Source organism: Xiphias gladius, chromosome 8 (genome assembly GCF_016859285.1).
Source record: "Xiphias gladius isolate SHS-SW01 ecotype Sanya breed wild chromosome 8, ASM1685928v1, whole genome shotgun sequence".
Lineage (NCBI taxonomy): Eukaryota > Metazoa > Chordata > Actinopteri > Istiophoriformes > Xiphiidae > Xiphias > Xiphias gladius.
The window spans coordinates 22,529,832-22,554,229 of NC_053407.1; the positions used below are offsets into that span (position 1 = coordinate 22,529,832).

At 44.4% G+C, this 24,398-nt stretch overlaps 1 protein-coding gene across 1 annotated transcript in view; it reads right to left on the reverse strand.

Moving 5' to 3' along the window:
- plxnb2b (plexin b2b) overlaps positions 1 to 20,717 on the reverse strand; it is a 99,160-nt gene extending 78,443 nt beyond the window's left edge. Inside the window, exon 1 of the mRNA XM_040132558.1 lies at positions 20,690 to 20,717. The gene's annotated coding sequence lies outside the window, so the exon portion shown is untranslated. The remainder of the gene's footprint in view (positions 1 to 20,689) is intronic.
- Between the last annotated feature and the right edge of the window lie 3,681 nt (positions 20,718 to 24,398).

Consider the following 24,398-nt stretch of genomic DNA (forward strand, 5'->3'; position numbering starts at 1 on the left):
ATGTGTCTAGACAAAAATGGTAACAGCATTTAACATCGCTCTCCATCTTGAGAAAGAAAATGTCATGCAAATAGATGTTTTCTCATGTGCTCCCCATGAACAATCCTGCTCAAATGCTGTCCTACAAATCACTTAATGCGGTGGGGAAATGGGTTTTTCTACCTCGTCTTACAGCACCTCAGAGATGGAGTAGGAGATTGTCACTATGTAATTCCACTTCTTGCTCTGTGCCAGCAAAGCCCTCCCTCAAACATTTCAACCATGATTTAGGGATAAAAAAAGGAAGAAAAAAGCCCCCCCCCCATCCAACCCCCGCCCCCACACAACTCATTTGTGGTGAAATTATTTTTAGCTTTAGAAATCCCTAAGAATGAGAAAAACACAGCAAGAGGGATGGAGAGAGATACTCCTTGCAATGCCAGTGGATTATTGGCAGCTTGCAAAATCCCTTCAGTAAGGATGGGGCAGAAACAGATCACTCTGTTACACTGAAGAGAAGGAGCTGCAGCACACTGTATAGCTGTGGCTTGCTGTATCACCCTCCTCGCCCCTTTTTCTCATCTCTTCCCTCTGAGCACCAGGCCACTCCCGGGGAATTAACCCCACAGTCATTATGCTGGTGAGGGTCACTGGATCTGTGGCATGTGTGGAAAACACCAGTAGTGCGCTGGCTTCAGTGTCCCGCCTCAGGCGTCCTGCCTGCCTGCTTGCCTCCACACACACACAGACACACATGCACATCCCAAACTGAGCAGTGTCACGTACAGTACGTAGAGAATACCCACACACATAGGCTTGTTGCCCAGTCACCAGTCAGCCTGCTTAATAAGGACGGTAAATAGTCCCTGCAGCACTAAAGGCCCAATAACAGAAGCCATGATATTCACTCTGTAGCTGGAGCTGGAGTTTAACGTCTGTGTGTCCAAGCAGAGGGCTGGAGGTTCATGAGGCACAAACGCACACGCTCCATGTGAATTAGAGCTGGATTCACTGAGGTGACAGGGCTAGTTTTCAGCTTCAGCCACCTGGGAGAAGCCAGCCAGCCTATCTCCTGAACCAGCACCACATTGACGTGCCACAGGTAAAGCACCGGTCCAAATAATGAGCGCGATGAGAGTAGACAGGGCAAACAACGGCTTGAGGCAGCCGCTGTAAACGCTGGCATCACTTTTCAATTGCCACTGTTCTCAATTACGCTTGGTTGAGGGGGGGGTGGTCTTTTCTGTCGTGCTTTTCTGCGGTCAGCCATCCTTTACACACAAAGTACCGTGCGACCTCCACACCTTTAACTTGAAAATCAAACAGATGAAAGAATAACCCATTTAAGCACCCGACGTGAAATGCCTTTGAATATAGAGCCCTGCCCATAGCAATTTTCCCTCCACCTACTTCAACTAAGGTGGCGAGATGAGCAAACAGACATTCAGGTGCACTCTCACCCCCCAGGGTATCATTATCCCAGACACAAGAGTTGCTGCCAAAAGTAATGGAGCTCTGGGTCTACCTGGCTCATGGCTGCCACTACTTTCTTATACTGAAATGGAAGGAATGGGAGAGCTCTCAACAGTGGTTATAAAAAATGCTGCCAGGGGCTTTGCTGTGGGATTATGAGAATTGGACAAGAGAAGGGAGGGGTGAAGGGGACCAGTCCTGCTGTTGAGTTTTTTTTTTTTTTTTTTTCCCCCATGTTGGTTGGCTCTGCAATGTACTGGGCTGGGTCATCCTGGGTTGGGTCAACTTTTGCTGCCAGTTCCCAGAACACCCTTTTTTCTCCTGCCAATCACAACCAGATGTACCCAGACTGGCTTTAAGAATTCTGATCCCTCAATCAGTCCTGCTTCCCGCTCTGAGCGAGTCATACGAGTAACAGCAGACACACCAAACTTGGTGGGGCACGTATTCTCACATACGGACAGAAATATACACACACCCTGTGACGGACATGCACACAAACGCGGCCTAGCTGAGGCACTGTCATCACAGGGGCCCAAAAAGAATTCCAGAACAGGAATGGGCTCCAATAAAAACAAGCTTTTCAACGCCGGGGCGGTCGTCTCATTCGCCCATTCCCCCAGGACGTGTAGAGTTTGAGAAGATTCCGCCTGACATGACTGAGAGATTTACGAGGTGTAGATAGAGGCCTATTTTCACGTAGATACCCGGTCCTATCAATGCAACGCCAAAGCCTATCAATTATAGACTAGACAGGACCTATAACACACTCTGCTGCTGAGGCATCCGTGTGCCTGTGGGTGTATTTTAAAATTTGAATGCCAATAGAATGTTCTTCCTTCAAACACAGTGTGAACACAAATGTATGCCCTCCAGCTATATAAGGCATTGATGTTTATGATAACAGCACAAGAGTACAGAGATCATTCTACATGGCAACGGTGCTGCTGCCATTTCTGTGTAAATTAATCTAGAGCTTGGGAGGGGTCATGTGTTGTGTATATAGACCGTCGGAGCTGATGTGCCATTAACTATTCATTACATAAATCTGATTAGGGAATTATTCATCCATGCAGGTTATGTGAATAATTATTACACAGCACCTTAACCTCTTTTCTCCGTTCTCCGGTGCTCCAGAGGATCTGGTCTCCCCTTTCTGTATCTTCTCTGCCATGGATCCACCTCCAGCAACATTATCAGCGAGTACCATCTGTTCCCTGCAGCAAGTGCAAAATTGAGCTGCTTGAAAGTCGTCCGATATCGATCGCGGTCACATTAATTTCATAATGCCACATACAGTGTGTCACCATTCGCAATCACATCATGGAATCTGTGCGCCCGGTCGTGCCACTGCTCGCAACCCGCATTTTGTGTGACTGCATGTCAGGAGATGATACATGTACCTCTATTGTCAGAGGTGCATGGTCGTTGCATATACAAATGCTGTGGTATGACTTTATACGGTTTATATTTGCATGATAATGGCATATTTAGACATCTTGGATCATTTGTGATACCAAATGATACTGTTCACAAATTACAGTGAAATGACACGAAGTTTAATTTCAGCTATAATTGACAAGGCCCTTTGCAAAGGTGTTAATACCTATACATTTAACTGTTAGTGGCTGTGATGAATGACAGGTTTAGGTCATATTAATAAAACATGAAGAGCTAATGTTTTTTGATGAAACAAGAGAGTCTACAGCCCTGCTACCAAACCGCAGGGGCCACAGTGTCAATTACACATCAAAATAGAAACGAACCTAACTAAAAAAAAAAAAAAAAAAAATATATTGACCATGTTTCTGATGATTTTTTTTCCGGCTTGCTGCCGTATTCTAAAGTAGTCAACTTTAATAGATATTTCCCACCTGAGAGAACAAATGGCCTCACTTTAAAGCACTATTTTTCCACGGGTAGCTCATCCTGAGAGAGCAGCTTAAGTCGTCTGAACATAGGCAGGTATTAGGGGTAAAGGTTTTGATCATTTCTGCTCACAAATTAGCACACAAATTAATAAAACCGTGTATATCAATAATTCATATACACAAGTTAACAGAAAAGTAAGAGTGTTGAACCCGAGCAGTCGTTTTAGATTGCCCTTGACCTGACAACTTTCGCTGTTAATTTTGCACCACATCACACAGTGTCATGTGTGCACCTAGCAACCAAAGCTGGCCTGCAAAGAGTACACAAGAAGCAATTAAACATTAAATGAAGCAAAGGTTAAATCCAAATGCTTTAGGTGACCCACTAACCTTTCCCCTAGCGTGACCATCAGTAACTGGGCCACAAATTTAGACTTGTTAACAATACAAAACTAAAAAAAAAAATTCAATAAAAAAGCCATCACACTGCACTTTTAAAGCAAATCCAGCTTTGTGAAATGCTTTGCTATTACCTTAAGTGTTGGTTATGGGAGTATTTTTTTACCAGATGGCGGTACAAGATGAAAGGTTAGCACAAATTATTATAAATCACTCTTGTGGGACTGTGAAAATCCATACCAAATTTAATGGAAATCTGTCCAGAAACTGTCAAGGGCAAACAGGCACACTGACCGGCCACCCATGCCATATTTAAGCTGCACTGCTTGCCTGACAAAAACAACCACAAAAGAACCAGCGAAAACCCCACAGATGCATTAAACATAGTGGAGTCATTTATTGGTGTCTTGCAAATCCCAGGGAATCTCACCCATGACAAGCTCAGCGTGTCACAACAACTGCACTCGCGCTTCAAGGTGCCACAGTGCAAACAAGACATGGGATAAGATCCAATCAGATGTGTCTTGGTGTTTAAGTGGTTTCTTCAGATTTGTCAGATTTTACTCATACTCTTCTCCACACCTGGCTGTCTATAAATAGGCGCCCTTTCACCTGTCAGGAAGCGATCTACATTTCCTTATGTTCAATGAAGCTAATGTCAAACATAGGCACAATAAGCTGGATAAGACCTCATATCCCACAGCTCTATTTCAAGTTCAACTCAATCTGGGTCAATGTTTTTGATAGACTCCTCGAGTAAGATGGTTGCAGAGAGCGTGAAAGTCACAGTTCAATTCATACAAACCTGACATGAGCGGCTAAACAAATAATTGTCAGCGACTCATATGCACAGAGACGTTAAGTTGAATGATAACACAGTGAGATGATTTAGCTCAGCCAAGTCATCAGCAGTCAACTTAGGAACAGTGCTTTTAAATAGCAAAAATACATAGACCACTTTACAAGCTAGATGCTTGAAGCACATTAAGACCTAATCTCTGTGGGGTTACACAGGGAACCAAAGAGCATGGAGACTGGTTGCAGAGGAGGTGGGAGGGCGCGAGATGAGTGGGAGTGCGTAAGAGAGGAGTGCATGGCCTACAGGCTCCTCTTTAGTAGATGGTCCATTGTGGTTGACTGTACAGGTCGATAAATCAGATCAATAGATCATTAAGCAATCCCTATGCTCCCGAAATAACACAGGGATCAGAGTGGAGATAAGAGCCTGGATCAATGCTGGACGGATGAGAGGATGGAGCAGCGGATGGCGGCTGGAACAGGGATAAAGGGTGTGGGTCCTGTCAGGGCAGTGAGCTGACTGGGTCTGCCATGTGTACCAATACGAAATTGTTAAAGGGTTGGTTCATCCAAATCATAAAATTATTATTATTTTTTTTCCTCCAGTTATCTTTAGTGGTATCAAGCCATGCAGATGGTTTTATCTCCATCTCCAACAGGATGTAGGTGAATGGGATATTGTTTGTGATATAAGACAATGATATGCTTTGGGCATCATGTGACCCTCACCAACAGCCTTTGTATTATTTTTATAATAATACAAACATTATATAATTTTTATATAATTATCTTACAAGTATTCACTGGTTATTATTTAGCTTCAATTTGATTATTAACAGACAGCGCAAACTACTTGTATGTCTCATGTTGTACGTGGATTAGGCAATGCTTTTACAGTTAGAAGGAGACTGGCATTTGCAGCAGTGTTCAATACATGTAGCTCACTAGACATAGATTTAGTTCGGCTATACAAAAGGTAGACCAGCAAAGACTAGTTTATCTTTGGTTTTTCCTTTATTGTATGAGTTGACTGATGTTAACGAGGGAGCTATCAGGTTTGACAAAATCCTTTTCTATTTCTTCTGTTGTCACACTGTGCACTGAGCAGATGAAACTCAGTAACAGTAAAAACTTTTTAGCTTCATGTATAAAAACTCAAAAATCCAAAGTGTCTCTTTGAGCTGGACTTAAATTATGGGAGGACCAGCAAGTCTGCTGCAAAACAACAGGATAATTGGGGGTGTAATTATTAGTAAGCAAGGGGTGAAAAGTCAAAGACATATGCTCTTATATGACCAGATTTAAATCACTAACCAGCGCAGGTAATACTGACTCACACCGCCTTCCGTAGAGATATAAATCCCGTCCGAATGGGGCTACGGGAGAAGATAGGTAGAAAGTGGTTAACATGAAAACTGTTCACAGTGAGGTCTGTGGATTATCCAGTGGGATAGAAACACTGTTTCTGGAAAGACACGCTGCTGTTGAATTTTGTAACTGTAATTTTTCACTTCTGTGAGCACCACAGACAATTCCCTTCACTTCCAATGGGTCGGGCTGACAGCAGAAGTCTCAGAGGTGGAACTCTCAAACCCCAGATACACTAAACTAAAACTATCTGTATGTCTAGACAACACAAAATGTTAGGGAGAAAGTGGGGTTTTTTTTTTTATAATTTGGGTGAACCAACCCTTTAAACATTAGCTCATGTGCGCACAGGTGGGTAGGGACGGGGGACAGTGCCAGAGTTTGACCACCCCTGTGTCGATGTAGATGGGGCACTTAGGAGGAGCACCTATATACGGGCAGCGAGGAGGATTTGGCGGAATGAAATGATTGCGGTTTTAAAAGGGAAAGCACAGCTGGAACGAAATCACATGAGCCATTTCTACTACGGTTGGTGATGCGTTCATTGCCTTTTTAAAATTCACTAATACAGATCATTCTGTCTAGTTAGCTCATTAACACCAGTAGTTATCTGACAAACCACTTTAATGACGAACATTATTCTAAACGCCTCTGGGCTAAAGCACAGCGACGTGGCACGGGCTTTAAAAAGATACCTTCTATCAGATAAGGCTGTAATTATACAAAACACAACATTGTGTTGACTGATGCCATCATAAAGCACTTAATCGCATAGAGGCATTAGTATTTCTGTACTAATGCCTTTCTGTATGGCAAATATCAGTGTAAATCCATTCCTATGACTGAGATCCGTTAATAATCTGAGAGGTTCATTGTAAAGGTCAACACCTGGTATTTATCAAATTCTCTCATAAAAAGGGCTAAAAAAAATGGATGTAGGATCTAAGTAGCTTCAAATTCCGTGCGTAATGATTTTGTACTTCATAATATATCAACGTGTCTCTTCTGTTGGGAGGTAGAGAGGCTCTGTGTCTTTGATCACAGTTTCTCATTATCATGTGTAAGCAGGACTAATATTAAAATAAACAGAGCAGGGGGTAAAGCCTGGGGACCGGTGCTTCCTGCCCCCTGCCTGATGCTGCCATGGGCCCTTCCTGTTTGGGTGTCGGGGCCAGGCCTGACTGAGGGGGACCTCACTAACTGTGCAGAGTAGGGGGAGGGAAGAAGAGTGGTGGCGGAAAGCCATACACAGACGCTCCACCCTAAAGAGGAACAGCATGCCAACCCCGGTGGACATCTGTTTTCACAGGTGTGCTCACCCAATGTGATTAAAATTGGCGCTGCACACTCGACGAGCAATACTGCGCCAGTACGCCAACACTGTGGGTGCCGGGGCATGGGTGAGAGACGCGAGGAACAGTTGTGTTGTTTTGGGGCAGATGGAACTGGCGATGAGAGTCTGAGTGAAAGAGGATAGAGCAAGTGGAGGAGAAAAGTAAGAGATGGATGAGGGAAGCTATGTGAGAAAGTTTATACAGCTTATCCACTGCAAACAACTATTTAGAGAAACAATTTGAAAATAGTGGGATTATTCTGAGCACATGCAGATTATCCTTTGCTGTTTGATTCTTAAAGTGAGAGGCAGAGATCACATGAAAGGACTGAAGAAAACCACTCATGGGAACAGTGTTTTATAAATACCAGTACAATTCCAAAAATGGGCAAAATGCTCTGACAGAGGACTGGATGGTCTGAAAGGGAAACCATTCAGCGCCAGAAGAGCCTATAGGAAATACTGCAGGTGGGCAGTGGTTTTGGCAGAACCAACACAGCTGGTACCCAATGCTACAAACGCATCTGCTCCCATGGCAACCAGAAGAGGGATTGCTTTCCCTTGTAACGGCATGCCACTTCATGCTTTAATGTACAGCGACAACTTGCCGGAATTAATTTGTGTGTTGTCAAGACAAAAAAAAAAGAAAAAAAAAAGTTGAAAAAATAACTATTTTCTTTATTTATGCCCCCCACCCCACCCCAAACGGCTCCCGACACCACTGCTGCCACACCATAATTCTCCAGTGATTTTTGAGGACTTTCAGCCATTTCAAGTCATCTCACTCCTGGAGTAGTATGAGGCAGCGACAAGAAAATCTTTAACGAACGAGAAAGCAATTCCATTTCACAGCAGCAAGGAACCGAGGAGGAGGGGCGGGAGAGTCAGTCACCAGCTTCTAAACAGAAATGGAAGCCTTGGATAAAAGCTGCTCACCCCAAGATATCTCCTAAAAAAAAGGGGGGAGCAGAGAGACTTAACACCAAATCATCCTGCTGTACGACTCAGAAGCTTACCTAACACTGACAACTGACAGGAAGAGTGCTACACTGGATGTAGCTTATTAGCATTTGTGAATATCACTTTGCTCGTGCCCCCAAACTTCTTAAACCTCAATCTTTGACTAACAGAGCAACACCATCTCTACAGCAGGAATGTTTTGGCAAAACAATAAATAAAAACTAAGATGCATACTTATACATTTTCAATGTGGCTACCAAAGGCTTTGAGCTCTGTTTTCATCACATAAGGTAATGATTTTACAATGCTGCTCTGTAAAACCTGTTGCTAATGTGTGCTTAAGGGAAATATTCTATCAGTATAAGAATAAGAATGATAGATGTGCACATATACCAGGCAGTATTCAGAGTTAATGTTCCTTGCTGTGATATCAAGCTGCTGGAGGCAAACATATTCCATTAAACAGTGTGGGATATATTACAAACCCTGATCACACAGCCAATCCACAGCCTTGATTCCATTATCCATCCAATCGTGCGTACCCCCTCCCCTCCCTGCTACCCTTCCCGTCAATGAAGCAATGGCAGGCATCGCTCCCAAAACTCTGCCCGGCTCCAATCTGCTCTCGCTTCCCATCTCCTGGCGAGCATAACTCAGCGAGGGGTACGACTGCTCTCAAAAGCTGGATGTGAGAAATGTATATATTTGTAAGTGCTAATACTAAGCGGCACAGAATGTTGGGCCGGCACCAGACAGATGGTTCTGAGAGAGGCAGAGGATCAGAGAGATGCTCCCTCCCACCCTCTCTCTGTCCCTGTTCCTCTATTTCTCCGAGAGACGGCACTATCACAGCCCTGAGTGGCGAGGAGCCTCAGCGCACAAAAGCGGCCTTAATTCCCCCGATGGTGGAATCCGCTCACTCTAACAAGGGTATCAAAGTAGTTCATCAATGAGAGAATATTTAAAGCCCCGATTCTCAAAAGCCCACATTACCATGGGTGGAATACTACTGGGAAGGTTCTGGGTGTGTAGAAGGACAAATAGAGGAACATCACAGAAAAATAGGCAGATAAACAACACAAAACAACAAAGATGCATAGAAATAGTTCTGGAGAAGGAGAGCAGGACAGCTGTTTTCAGATTTGTAGCAGTGACTAGTGACGTGGATATTCTTTGTATGTACAAAAGGCACAATTAGCCTTGCCCAGTTTGTCCTTCATAAAGCAATGCCAGTGCAGATTAATTGATATAATCAAAGGCCAAGTGAGTTTAATTTATGAAGCCAGAATTCTCTGGAGAAAAAGTTATAAAGTGTGAACAAAGAAATGACTGACTTGCTGTACATGCACTCTGTGCGTTTGAGTATGGAGTTAGGACATTTTGGGAAAGTGAGGCCATTTTGGCCGGTCCTCAGAACTTCAAAGGGCCGTTGGAGGGTTAAGACTTAGTTTTAAGTACAGGTTAGACTTAGGTTTACGTGAGGGTAAGGGTTGGGGTTAGGCATTTAGTTGCGACGGTTGAGGTTAGAGTAAGGGGCTCAGGAATGTATTATTTCAATGAGGGTCCTTACAAAGACAGAAGTACGTGTGTGTGTGTGTGTGTGCGCCCGTGTGTGAGCGCACATGTAGGAGGGATTTTTTCATTTTCAAAAAGAGGACGGATTTCATGTCTTTATTCGGCATACATCTGTTTTACACTTGGCTTGCTATGACACCTCACACGAGTCCAGGGTCAAATAAAGTGCAGGACAGCTTAACAGCACTTGCACACCAGGGGAGGCAGGACTACTTGGCAACTAAAACACATACACAGATACAAATGGATTCGCTTTCACGCACACAGATAAACAAATACAACGTCTCTAGACACACAGACAAATCGCGCGCTTTTGCTTGAATGGGTTGGGCAGTGGATGTGGGCTATTTCAGCCACGCTTTCAACAGTCTCCGTTAAATGGCTGAGACACATGTACAATAATCGACTGCCTAGTGCTCTGCTTCTGTCTTTCACTATCTTTTCCTATCTAAAACTCACAAATGGAATGTGCTGCAATTCACCCACAGTGCAAAGAACTCAATCAGAGTTGAAGGCGCCATGGCAGGACTGCTTCCACGCAGAAAATATGCTGCTTGGCCTGGCAGAAAGAGAGGAAGGTTGAGTAGAAGCTGCCGATCGATTGGGATTCTCATTGTTCAAATGGGATATAAAGCTCTCTTTGTCTGCCTGTGCTCTTCTGACCTTTAGCGGGCCGCTGAAGAAGGCAACCGCCGCCAGGCCAAATGGGAAATGAAGTGTCTGTTTTGCACTTAACACACTGCTCACAGATTGCAGAATTGGCATGGTGTGATGGACACAGACTGTCTGCCGACCTGGGCACTCTCCATGCTGCCCGACCTTGGTAGCGCTGCGCCAACATGCCAATGAGGGCTCCATAACACCCTCTCCTTGCCTAAAAAAAAAACACTGAGACAAGGCTGAAAAACAGAGAGGGGCTTGAGACACAGAGTTCATTAACAGATAAATGGCGGGAGGCGGCAGAAAAAACAGAGAAATGGGAATAAATGAGGAAATGACAACGGATGGAAGATATGGGGAGAGGTTGGCAGCCATCCATGAAAAAGACAGCTGGCAGCGACATCCTTCACAAACCTGGCGACGCAAGCGGTATGATGGAAGCAACCTCCAGAGACATGGAGAGAGGGAGAGAGGAAGGAGGAGAGAGATGAGGGGTTTTGGGGGGGTTGTGGCGGTAGATAACGTGGTTTGCGTCTCCAGACTCCCGTGCTAATTAACACAGTCCCACATACAAGGCCCCCTGCCTGCCTCGCAGCCTGCCCCCAGTCTTCAGTGGCGACACAGAGGGACAGAGCGTGAGGAGAAAATTTGTATGTGTGAGTGTGTGTGAGGAAGGGCTGGGGGAGCATGAGGGATGAAAGGGGATGAAAGGTGAGACAAGGTCTGGTGGCCTTGTCTGAAGGTGAGTCGGCTCCCCCGCCAGCCTGCAGCCTGGTTCCTCTGGCGGAAAAAAAGGGGGGGGGTGAAGACGAATGAGTAGGAGCACCGGGATGCTGATCAACAGCCGAGTCGCTCAACGGCCATCTCACTCTCTCACATACCTCGTCCAGAGGGAGCAAGAGAGAGAGAGAGAGAGAGAGACTGAGAGAGAAGTGAGGAGGCCAATGAGCCGGCACCGGTCCAGCCACAACACCACAGACACAAATCCTGGTTCTGTACCATTAGCTCCAGACTGTCATAAATCAGACAAAGCCAGCCTGCAGGGCGGAGGGAGAAGGCCAAACAGAAAAGTCAAAAAGCCACAGCCACACAGCACTGATCAGCACTGAGAGGTGGGGGGGGGCAGCAACCTCTGAACAGAGAAAGCATTTCTAACAACACAAGAATGGCTTCCACACATATAATGGAAGAGCTGGACACAGTAGGTTTGGGTATCGAACTTTGACGCTTTTTGAGTTCTGCCTAAAATGCATCCATAGCATTGATTACAGAAACTGCTGTATAATGTAAGTTGGCACTGAAAGCTTGGTCAAATTTGTAGTCTTATTTATCCTTTTATCAGATATTTGCTTATCTCAATCAGGAAACTTTAACTTTTAACGCATTTTTAAGCCTTTATATTTATATAATCAACAGTATGGAGATGACAGAAAATGAGGGTAGAGAGACGATGAACAACATGCAACAAACATCCCCAACTGGACCTGAACCAGGGATGCTGCGGTTCATGGTCAGTGCCTTAAACCCCTTGGCCACCAGAGCGCATGAAACAGAAAACACTCATCCACCGACAAGTTTGAAATATTTTGTTTAATGAATTATATATTCATTAAGCTACAGCATCAGCACTGGTCTCAACAAAAAAAGCACCTTTAGGACGGACTTTTTATGAGCTACTATACACAAACAGCCTGTAGCTTGGAGTCTCTGTTTTTGTATCGCATAAAAACTGCATTAACATACACATGATCCAGACTGTCCTGGTGCTAGTAGACTAGACATTTAGTCATTAGGATTTTTGTCAGTGTAAATTGTGATGCTCGATTAGAACATGTGGGTTAGCGTTTCCATTTGGTAATGCCATTACTGGAGCAAAAGCTTCATTAGCATTACTGCATGTAATAACCTCGACAAGGGATTTCCTAACCCAGATTTCAACCACACCCAACCCAGGCATGTTGCCTTGGCATGCGCCCTACTGGCGAATAAACAACACATCTACCTCCGTGCTCTGAAAGTTGTACATATATATTGTATGAACCACTGGAGAAAACAGTTCTTGTTTTTGTGTGTAGGGGGGAAAATAGTGTATGGTATAGTGTGTATGAAAAGATTTGCATCTAAAACTGTGTGTAGGAGGTGAAGCTCCACATTGACACAAACTGGCAACAGAGCAACTTCTGGTCTTCCAGCGAGTTCTGGCAAGTGTGTGCCAATCGTACCTCACACAGCAGCACGCCACAGGGGGCTGAACACTTCTACCCTGCGATCCAATTAATTTCATCGCATGCCACACATTTCGACATGCTAGGAGCGTAAGGAGAGGAAGTGGAGGTTTGAAGGGGGTGGAGGTAAGCAGTGAGGCAAGTGGGAACAACTGAGAAATAGGAAGTGGAAGGATGAGCCAGGGTTGGGGAATCTTAGAATTTCCCGTATCTTGCATTTGAGTTTCTGCACAGGGAGAAGAAAATGCAATTACACGTGCCCTCTCAGCCTTTTCAGGCAAGTGTGGTGTGTAGAAGTGAGGGGGGAGTGGTGGGGTTGGTGCCCTGTGGCGGCCAGCACTCCCATACTCTATGCTAATAAATGCTCGTTGTGCATTCTAACAGGCATTTGGTGGCACAGCTCTGAGTGGGGAGCAGCGGAGGGTGAGCGCAGACCATCAGCAATGTAAGAGAGGGGGCGGGTCTGTCGTCTCGTGTCTCTGGAGATAGTAGGAATAATGAAAAACTCTGCTGGGACTTCAAAGCAAACGGCTGGTCATTTCCTGTGGTGATGGCTGATACCGGCCTACATGTTCAGACAACAAGCACGCACACACTTAGTCACACATTCCTCCCAGGAAGAGCCCCAGCCAATGAACACCACTTCCTTTGATGATATAGCAGAGCCAAGAAGAAGGAGGAACAAGTCTTTGGACGTGGAATAGATTTGAAAAGCCTTTGTGTGCGGCTGGCAGAACCATCTAAAGGCTTTAGCCACGGCCTTGCGGTCAACACTTATGCAATGTGGTTGTAATGCCAGAAATCAGATGGTGATGTTAACACTTTAAGTTTTACAGTTTTAAAATTTGAAAATGGTAATTGTCACAGTAGATCAAAAGCAATGTAACAAGGAACAAATAGTTGTCATAAGGTAGTCAGACATAAACACATTCTTATTTTCTGAGCAAATGACCTTTTCTTGGCAAACATATTGACTTATTATTGCAGCAAAAGCACAGGTGTAATTAATAACATTAATAACGGCTAAATTTGCGGCTTTTCCTGCTATAATAAGTCTAAAGGCCTATTATGAAAAAGATCTATTACGTATCTTGTTTAACATCTCAATTCATGTAAATGCCTCACTTTTCCTCAATGTTTCTATGGCTTTCAAAATGTAGACCGTAGACCACAGTACACTTCCATATCCTGTATATACAGTATATGCACTTAGAAGCTGCCTCAATCATCCAGTCAGAGGAATTCAGAGATTGGTTTGACTGATGCTCACCTTTAATGGCATGAAATACTCACAGGTCATTCATATCATTTAAATAGTAAAAGAGACATTCTAGAGGCTAGCGATAAAATAGTGCAGAAGACCGATAGACTTAATCAATGCATATACATTATGTAAGTCCTGTTCAACAAATGCTGTAAGGGGTATGAAAAAGTGAATCTTAACATATTAATAAAACCAGTAACTGGTTTTAATGTTGTGGCTAATTGGTGTATATATGGAATCTGTGGTGCTGCCCATATACCTGATGAAGGTCAGATGATTTATTGAGTCATTTTGTGTCTTTTTCTAAACTTTTTAATGCTGTTTTCTGACTGGTGATGCATATGCTTTGAGTAAGTTCAAGGTGAGCATCATTCAAACCAATCTCTTCAGTGCTCTGATTGGATGATTGAGCTCCTGTGTGTGTGTATATCACACATATATACATTCAAATACACACACACACACACACACACACACACACACACACGCATATTAATATATATACACAAACCCATACACACACACACACACACACACACACACACACACACACACACACACACACACACACACACACATACATACCTGTCACTCATTCAGGTGTGCAAAGATTTTTTTCAAAATAGTCAGGTCTGTCTATGGCTTGTATAATCTCCATAGACAGACACCTAATCTCTTCAATGTTCCCACCACAGATTACAGAGACACTGTTGGGACTGGCAAATCCTGTATTGTTTACAATTTACACTGTTGCTTTTTCAATTCCAGAAAAAAATAAATGTAATTTTAGTTGACATCATAGTGAATGGCTTTTGATTTGTGATGATGTTCTAATTTTCTTCCAGCAGAACTGCTTCTATACTCGTTATCGAGTTAGTGGTATTACTTTGTGTTGCACACATCTTGTACCATTCTTTAAGGTTTACACGAAATGCAAAAGCAAAACAAAGAAAAAACAATTATGTGAGAAAAGATTAGGAAAACTGTCTCAAAAATGCTGAGGGATTTATGTGTGTTGCTCATCTTAGGGTCAAAACAGCACCACATGTACAAACAACACAATCTGAGTGGTAATCTATGAGGGGGAGGGGACACATGATATGCAAACATAAACAAGCCTGCAGTGGCCATTTCTGGATGATCCTGTTTCTTATCGTATCATCCAGTTCCGTTATGAAAGCCAGACTGCCCCTGAAGGCTTTTTGTGATTCTATGTACGTGTATGTGTAAGTATGCACCAACACCCATGTAAGTCTCTGAGTCTTATGCGCAAGTAAAAATCACCAAGAGCATGCGTTGCGAGACAGGGTGAACAAAAACACACATCTGGTTCCATTCAGGATGCCTGAAATTCTTCGCCTGCTTGGTTCAGATTACTTCCCGAGCCCCCATGCTGGCTGCCCGGGACAGCAGATAAACTATACCGCTAAGCTCATTGCCTGGCCTATTCAACACGCAACTGGAAGGTGTAGGTTGGCAAGGGATAGAGGTGCAGCTGAGTTTACTGACGGGGTCTTGGCTTAGACGATCCTCAAGGAGGAGACTCCTGAGACGCCAGGTGTGCTAATTTACTCCTTCTCCCCTGTTGCAGACCCCTCCTTACATCATGTCAAGCTGGAGTGGGTCCTAAGGGAGGTGCACGGTAAAGGTTCTGCCAGAAAGAACATAGATAACCACTGGGGAAAGCCCCAGCAGCATAGACCTCTGTAGAGATCCAGATCAGAGAGACAGAGATACAAGGTCAGAAGTCTAAAAACCTTGAGAGCAATGGTTAAGGCGGCTGTACTGTAGCATAAGCCGGGCAAAGAGAGACAGCTGGAGAAAATCGACCTAAAGTAAACCATGGTTGTTTTGTTGCAAGAGCCCCTATGTGCTGCTATAAAGAACAAAAGGATTTCTATCCCTAAAAAAATAAAAATAAATAAAAGCCCATCTATACGCCCTGGGATCAGAACATCACCTTTTCTTTGGATTCAGAACGCCCCCCTTACAGTTCCCCCGCCTTATTCTCTTATCTCTCAGGTTTGACAGAGTGATGTCCTCAGCCAAAATCACCTCGTCTACTCTGGTTCCCCAGGAGATGGAGTGCCAGGGATGTAGACGATTCAATCAGTGAGAAGTGAAAGAGCAGATCACAGACAATACGCCGCGGCCCCATTACCCCCAGTCCTCAGTTACCGCTAGAGATGCTTAGCTTGGGCCCCCACCTAATGGGCCATAATATCATTTTACGCCATGTTCCAGCTCTTTATACTAGCTCTAAACATAACTCTGTCGCCAAGGCACAATAAAAACAGATATATTTCTTTATTACTCCTCACGAAGCATATCTCCAGATCTGAGCACCCCTAGAAAGGAAACTAATATCTACAGGAACCCGCTTTTTTCCTTGGTTCATTTAGAGCAGACGCACGGCTATTATTACATTGAGCTGCACTCTGCTGGCCTCACCTCCCCATGCCGTTCACTCAGAATGTAATGGATGTTTTATTATAATCAAATGAATACAATATCTTCACCATAAATAGCCTACTTAAAAAGCCATTTTCTTTGCCTTGCGATATGTTTGAATGTCCATCACGCCTCAAGCAACAAGGTGCCACATGTTTAATTCAGAGCCGATGCAATTTGCCTGTTGTGTCCTACTGTATAGGTGAAAACAGCAACTTGTCTTACTTTTGCTCACCCTCACGTCCTCAAGCTGCCCCCTTCCAGTCACCCAATAATCACACTCCACACTATCCTGCCTAAAGTCATGCGAGTCTCCAGCAGGTTCATTACTTTGCATGATAGCAGGGGGACGAAATGTCACCTGGGTACTCTGCTTTTGAGGCCATTCACTTTCCCCATCTCATGGGGAATATGCTGTGCTTGTAAGTCTTGAGCCAGATGAACAGAATTTCACAACAGCGAGGGCAAGTTATTATCCACAACTACGAATCATCCCCAATATAAAAAAGTATACAGTGTCATATTCCTCTACCCTATATCGTCAGGTCTGTCCTGCACATTTACACTGAAATTCTGACTAGAGATGAGCGAACATACAGCAATGGACATGTGTGCTAGTGTGTATGCATTTGTGCATGTGTGTGTGTCTGTGTGTGTGGTAAAACGGAGCAGAGGGGGAATTGGGGAATCCAATCTCTCACACAGAAGAGCAGAGACAGGCAGGCAGATATGCCCCAGGCCCAGAATAACCCCAGTGGTATCCATGAATGAAATGACAGGATTACAGGGGTATTAGAAAACCTGCTGAGATGGTTGATAATGCTGTTTATGGTTCGGCGTCACACCGCCTGCGAGGAAAAAGTCAAACTGTTTGACTAATGAAAATACGGACAAGCTCACATAGTCACCAAGCAGAATATTCAAGGCCATTACTGTAAACGAGGGGGGAGACCTCCTCGTTTACAAAAACGGTTTGGTTTTAGCTACTCAACGGACATTATCACAAATACTTAAAGATTTATGTCTTTGGCATTATTGTGGCTGAACCTCTAAAAAGTGGGAACAGTAAACATAAACCCCACTATTGTGGTTAAGGGTGGGATTACTGTTGTGTCAACAACCACCATAGATAATAGTAATTACTGCCCTTGCTGCAGTGGCATCAGATTGAGGCAACTTCCCTAGCTGACAGCTTGGTCCTAATTACCAAGAACCACCAATTACTGGCTCCATTTCATTATTTATATTGCTCAGCAGATCCAAATAAAAGAGACTTCAGTGACTCTGAGCAGTCACATCTCTGGCAGCTGCAGAGGAGCATCTAGAGGACCTGCTGAATCATTCTCTCGTAGTTTTTTTTCATAACAATGTACTAGTCAGCATGCAAACACATCATTGTTAGTGCAAAAAAACTGAGTAAAAATAGGAGAATAAAGCCAATAGGGGGCTGACTTTACTTCTTTTTTGCCAGCCACAGGAAGTCTTTAACTACAAAGGTAGTCCGTTATCATCTCTTCTTTTCCCCACTTGCTTCTGCTCATTTATCTGCCAACAAAGCTGCAGAATCAATACTAAAACATCGGCCCTGGAGCCTTTTAACAACTAAAACAATTTGCTTGTTGTATCTACACTCATATTTCATTCACTCCACTGTAATTGACTTGTCTGCTGCCATGTAAAAGATACCTCCAAAAATACTAAAAAATAATTTAAAAAAAAACAAAAAAGCAACAAAAAAAAAAAACCCCATAAAAAACACAATTCTCTGTCTAGTAAGCATATTCAACCATCCGCGCACACACACTGACTTTCGCAGATGTTTGCCATCACCTTCTGCTGCCAAGCGGCCTCCAGTGATGGCTGAGAGGAGGGTAGCGGAGACTCGGGGCGGGGGTGTGAAACTCTGCTATTCCTGCTCCAGTGAATTCTGCTGAAACTTGGCAGATCATTGTGTAGATTTGTATGTCTGTGGATCTGACATGAAACTGTTTGAGAGGCTCATCTGGAGACTCTCTCTCAAAGTGCCTCCCCTTAAAGTGGCCCTGGCTGTTTACCTTATGTTCCCAGAAAGGCTGACGGCCACATTTCTCAGTCCCCAAAGGTGCAGATTGGCGATTAACTCGGTAGACAGATCTTATACCATCATTTGAAAGATAACCATTTCAAAACTTTGTTGCTTCAAAAAAAAGTATGCCTCTGATAATCCTCAAATAGTGGAACCAATACAGGTTTCTGCAATTGTACACCTTGTTGATTAACAAAGACTCTTTCTCTGACGATTCAGTGTAAATTCAAACAGCAGCTCATGCTCAGCAAGCTGTAAACCATGTAAAGCAATCACATTCCAAAAGGACAAGCAGTCTCAAAAGACACAATTAAGTATGTAAAAATAAATCTACTATGGCAATCCAAAGCGCTTAGCATTAAGATGACAGTTGTGCAGGGCAGGCCTTGTTTGCAAGGGCTGGAGTGGAGCAGTATATGTGGCCCGGAGGCCGGATCTGTTCCAACTGTGCCCTGGCAAGAAAACGTTCAGCCCAGTCAGCCTCGACAGCTTGGGTATTCACAGGGGGCGATGGAAAAATTGAGAGCTGCAGAACCATGTTGGAGTTAGGGGAGCTCGGAGGGGGCGGGGAAGGGGTGCGGAATCGGGAACAAGGTGTTTTACATTATTTTGGTATCACAAGGACATGGTATTTGCCATGTTCAATGAGAAAACCAAACCTAGGCTAGTGATGAGGGCCTCATGTCTGTTTTAGCCTGCGGTGATTAAGTTAATCATCTAGCAGGTATGTCACGAGTGGGCTTGCAGCATTTTTAACCACTTTTACACATTCTGGAGGTGTTATATTATGGTAGCACTCCAGTACCTTGCTTTGATGATAATGCATTTTTAAAGCCTGACACTTAATTATTTATTTGTCACTGCAGCGAAAACTAACAACAGAAATTACTCTGTGGTTCGTGAGAAAAAGAAAACATAAAATAACCAAAAAAAAAAAAAAAAAAAAAAGTAGCAGGATCATGCGATTTTTTAAAGCACATTTTTTCCACTATGACCTCACCATAGCAATGGGCTTCAGATTACATGACACATTGTCATTTGGCATAACCACTGTAGCAATTTCAGAGTTTCCATAGATCGCAGGCATTAAAGTTAGGATGATCACTTTGATTTGGTGTGACAAATGAATTATTCACTCTCATCTCTGGGGATGCATAGTTAAATTCTGAGTCATTTTGAAAATCATAGAAAGGACTTTTGATGTTGAACAGCTTTCTCCTCACTTGATTAACCTGAACCAACTTCAAAAGTGCCAGTAAGGCTATCGCCATCAGCAATATTCTAAACAAACGTGACGCCTTTTTCAAAAACAATATTTTTTATGAGCCTCCTCTTTGAAATATTATGTGCTAAGGTATTACTGTCCATTAAATGGTCTTGTTTCCCTTTCAAAGAAACACATGGAAAAAGGTAAACTAAAGGAGTGTCTCACACAACAGTAAGAGTGCAGTTGACCGCACTGATTAACAATCAGACTATCTAAAAGTAATGCAGCAGATAAAAAGGTCAGTGACACAATAGGGAAGAGAGAACTATAGGCCCCATCCTCCGGAAAACAAGAGAAAACAAAACAGAAAAAAATTTGTTTGCCCTTATGCATCCTAATTCATTCATCCTAAAGTACCTCTTTGCTCCTGGGTTGTGCCAAGGCAAATCCTCATGGGAGAAATGACTGACATCTCCTAATCCTCATGGATACCAAAAAGCATGTCATTACCATGACATTTACACCATCTTCTGGGATGAGAGACAAAGCATGGGAACAACAAAGGGATAAAAACAGTGAACAAAACTCCAAAAGTAAGAAGTGTGAATTTTTAATGTGTTGTGTTGTGGGTCACAAGTGTAGTTTAGGTGTTTTGAGCAAAAGCATCTCTCCTCCCAAGTTCCATTAATTCAGCACACGCAGAACAACCACCTGGGGTAGCCTACATTTCAAATGAGCCATATTTTGTTTATCTTTAACACCAGCGGGCAGACTGGCAGGCATGCAGGACTGGAGGAAATGTGATGGAAAGTGGAGCACAAGACTTACGACCTGAGCAAACAGCTGATTATGGAGATGATATGAGAAAAGGAGTTGTCTGTCAAGCTAAGCCCTCCACAGATGGACGAGTGTAGCACATTAAGAAACCAGCAAGTCCTGAGGCTTTGCGGCAGCTTCGGGTTTTAAAATACACCACAGACACAGTTTAGGAGGAAGTGGTGAACACTGGGTAAAGCTCAAATACAGCATATAATGTGCAATTACGGGTTAATGTTCTTCACCTTTGTCATTGATCTCATCGCCTCAGTGAGCCATGGTGACCGTAGTTTTTCCCACCTCTTGACTGAAGTATGAACAGAAGAAGATTTTGCAGTTGTCTATATAAAACAATTATAGTCGCAGTTAATTGCTGGCGATCCTCATTTCATGAGCATCAGAGCAAATGTAATGACTTTCGGCCCTTAATAAACAAGGGTAGAACCCTACTGGTGTGCAAATAAAGCTTTGACAGAATAACTTGTAGGCTAAGACTTGACTTATAATTGGACCATTGTTTCCTAATACACAAATTACACAGTGTTGATCATTTACTAGCCATCAATGTTCTACTTCTATGAGCACAATAACAAAGTGTTTTCATCGGTGTACTGTGGCACTTGGGGGCTGAACCTTAGCAGAGTATCTCCCAGGTGAGACGGTCAACTCTCTGGTGGGCAGCAGAGCTGCTGCCTCACTCTCGCCTCTCTCCTATGTACACCCCGTCTGCTCAGTCCTTTCCCTAGAGCTCACTATCATCCTGCTACCTCTACTCTTGTACTGACAGCCAAACAATGTGAGCCAGGACTGCCTTAACAAGTAGAAACTGGAGGCTTGACTAATTAGAGACACCCCCACACCCCCGCGCCATCGCCTCCAACTCCTCCTGCTAACTCAGAATAGTGCAATACAGCTTGGCCAGGGCTGGGACTGTTGGACCCATCGTGAGAGAAATAGGCTGGAAGTTGTTTTTTTTCTGGCTTCTGGCCAATGGGGGGCTGTGGTAATTGCCCTAGTCCCACTGTGACAAGTGAGGAGAAAGAGTGTGAGGGTGGCACAAGCCAAGGAAAGTGAGAAAGTGGAAAGTGCCGGGACCAAGTGTGGGAATGAGAGTTTCGCCATTTAAAAAAAAAAAAAAAAAAAACAACCACACATAGGAGCTTAGAAAAATTAGGCACAAAAGATAAATGTTTACAAGAAGCAAACACCTATGACATGCAGGACAGGTGATTCTGATAAAAGTCTGAGCCTGAGGACTCTTTGTTGCGTGAAAATAATAAAAGGAGAAAGAAAACTGGACAAAGTATTGGCAGTGTAAGTAAAATTAGAATGACCGCAGGTGCTACTCACTAGGAAGAGGCAGACAAGGGCTCAGTGAGCGTGTTGGCTGGTGAACTCGGACAGAGCAGGGTGCAGCGGATGCTGCACAGTGGGTCCTCACTGGACACTTCAATCACAGGCAGCCGGAGCCCCGGGCAAACTTGGCCAATTAGCCGCACACTGCCGCTGACCCCCAGCTTCATTAAGGGCCCAGGGCTCTGGATAAGGGGAGAGAGAGGAGGAGAGGATTAGCTGGAGGAAGACCATTGGCCAGATTTGAGAAGACACACATTCATTTGCACGGACACACACGCTAGAGGTGAAGCTCAAGGTTACAAATACACAAAATCAACTGTGAGAGCACCCTGTACCACACATGTACATGCTCGCCGAATCAATCTCCCATCTCCCTGTGGGTTCGCACCAACAGCAAAGGTGGTGGTGAGGGGGTTAGAACCGTAGAGGCCAGAGGGCAAACCCCCCCCTTCTCTCCCACACCGCTGCCCTGACAGCAACAGGTGTGGTGGCCAGCAGACATCCAATTACCAGGCCGAGAATCTGCTCTTTGTGACACAGACAACGGCAGATCAGAGGGAAGATCAGAGCTAGAGGGGGCAAGGAGAGAGGAGGAGAAGAGAGGAGAGGGGAGGGGAGGGGAGGAGAGGAGAAGAGAGGAAAGGAAAGGGGAGGAGAGGAGAGGAGACGTGGAGGAAGAGAGGAAGATACTGACTACTGAAAGTCCCCAGAGGGGAAAAAGAGAGAGGGAGAGAGATTTCCAGTCGGCTCTTTTCATTGCAAATCCCTTGCTGGTAAAGCGCAGGCGTGCAGAGCAAAAGAACAGATCTAAAACCAACAGACAGCTACGACACACCTGTTGTTCTACAGTAGAAATACAAATTCACATGCTTTGGTGGTCTGGAGAGACCTCACATACATGTGTGCACGACAGTGAGACAAAGATGAGGGTGAACTGACAACATCTCATTTTAAATTCAGATTGGGTGGGGCTGTTTGAGCTGCTTTGGGATAGGTAGTGCTCAGTAGGCTCTGAAAGCAAGACTGTTCGGTGTGTGCATTTGTATTTGTCTCCATTACAAGTGTGTATATCCACATGGGACCTCTGCTTGCATCAGTCTTGCGATGGAAACCTCAGCAGTGCTGCAGAGTGGGGGTAGCAGCTTCATGATTTCTCTGCTCTCCCTCTCCGATTACGGGCCTTCGATCCGGCTAAAGAAATGTTTGTGTGCTTTGCTGCCCGAGTAGCAATAACTGCTGTCGGAAGCCTTGCATGCTTGGGTGGAGGGGAGATACTGGCCCTTTATTTAAAACAAGCCGAGGATAAAAGATCAATGGTCCAATTCAGGCCATGAATTAGAGGGAAAAGTTCATAAACATACTGGAAGATTATGAGAGGGAGATATATGTGTGGATAGGGGGGAGTGGAGAGCGAGGGGGAATCTAGCTCATCTGGGTGCTAGTGTCTTATTGATCGGTAGAGACACAGCTCCTAGCCATTCATCACGGGCCACTCAGGCCCTTAGATAACTCCTATGATAGTGCCCTGCTGCTGAGCAGCTGCAACTGGCCACATCCATTATCCCTCAAAGTAAGCCCCCTAGCCTGGGAACAGGCATGGTGGGGCTGTTGGGTGACAGGATAGAGGGAGGGCTGGAATGGAAATGGAGTAGACCGGGCCTGTGGTTGAGGAGCCTGTGGCTGAGGCTAGTGTACACAAAGGCAGGGGGTTGAAGGGCTGAGGCTTTATGAAAAATGGTGCTCTGACAGCCAGAACAGAGATGAGAAACTGTCTGTTTTCACCAGTCAAAGGGGGAAAAAATGTGACGGCACTATTGTTTCCGTTTCTTGGCCAAACAGTATTAGCAAAGCTGTTTTACAGCCAACAGCACACGAACCAGCTCTGAAAACTGCTGAGTGGCTCTGTATGTGTGTGCGTGTGCGTGAGAGAGAGAGAGAAGACAAGAGAAGAGAATTCCCAGATTGAACAGGTGGGGATCAGCCATAATGAGGCATGGAGGGAGAGAAGAGAGGGGGGGGGGGTCAGAGTGAGGGCAAAAAAAAAAAAAAAAAAGAAGGGAGGAGGCCAAGAGTGAGGGAGAAAGACAGAGTGAGAGTGATGGAGACGGCTCAGAGCCAGAGACAAGGTCCCAAAAGAGCAATTACAGGAGTTTCAGAGAAGGTGTGGGCCCAGCCCCCAGGCATAGTTTCAAACAGCACAAAGCCCTGCCAGAGATATACACGCACACACACACACACACACACACACACACACACACACACACACACACACACACACACACACACTAGTTCTTAAACTAACACAAATGTGTACCCATGAAGACAAATAGACAAAGATGGACAAAAGTCAAAATGGGGAGGAAACAACCATGAGGGAGGAGGATTTTTACACTGAGGTCTTCTTAACCCAAAACATCACCATGATCTACTCCCCCACATGTTTTCACTGCAACATTCTGTTCTGGTCCAAACCTGTTCCCATAACAGCATGCCCCAAAAAAACAAAAGCTAAAACTCCAGGGCTGAGGTCAGTATGCACAAAACTTTCAAGTCAATTGTGCTCTGTGTGGTGAGTGCTAAACAACACTGAGAAGTCTG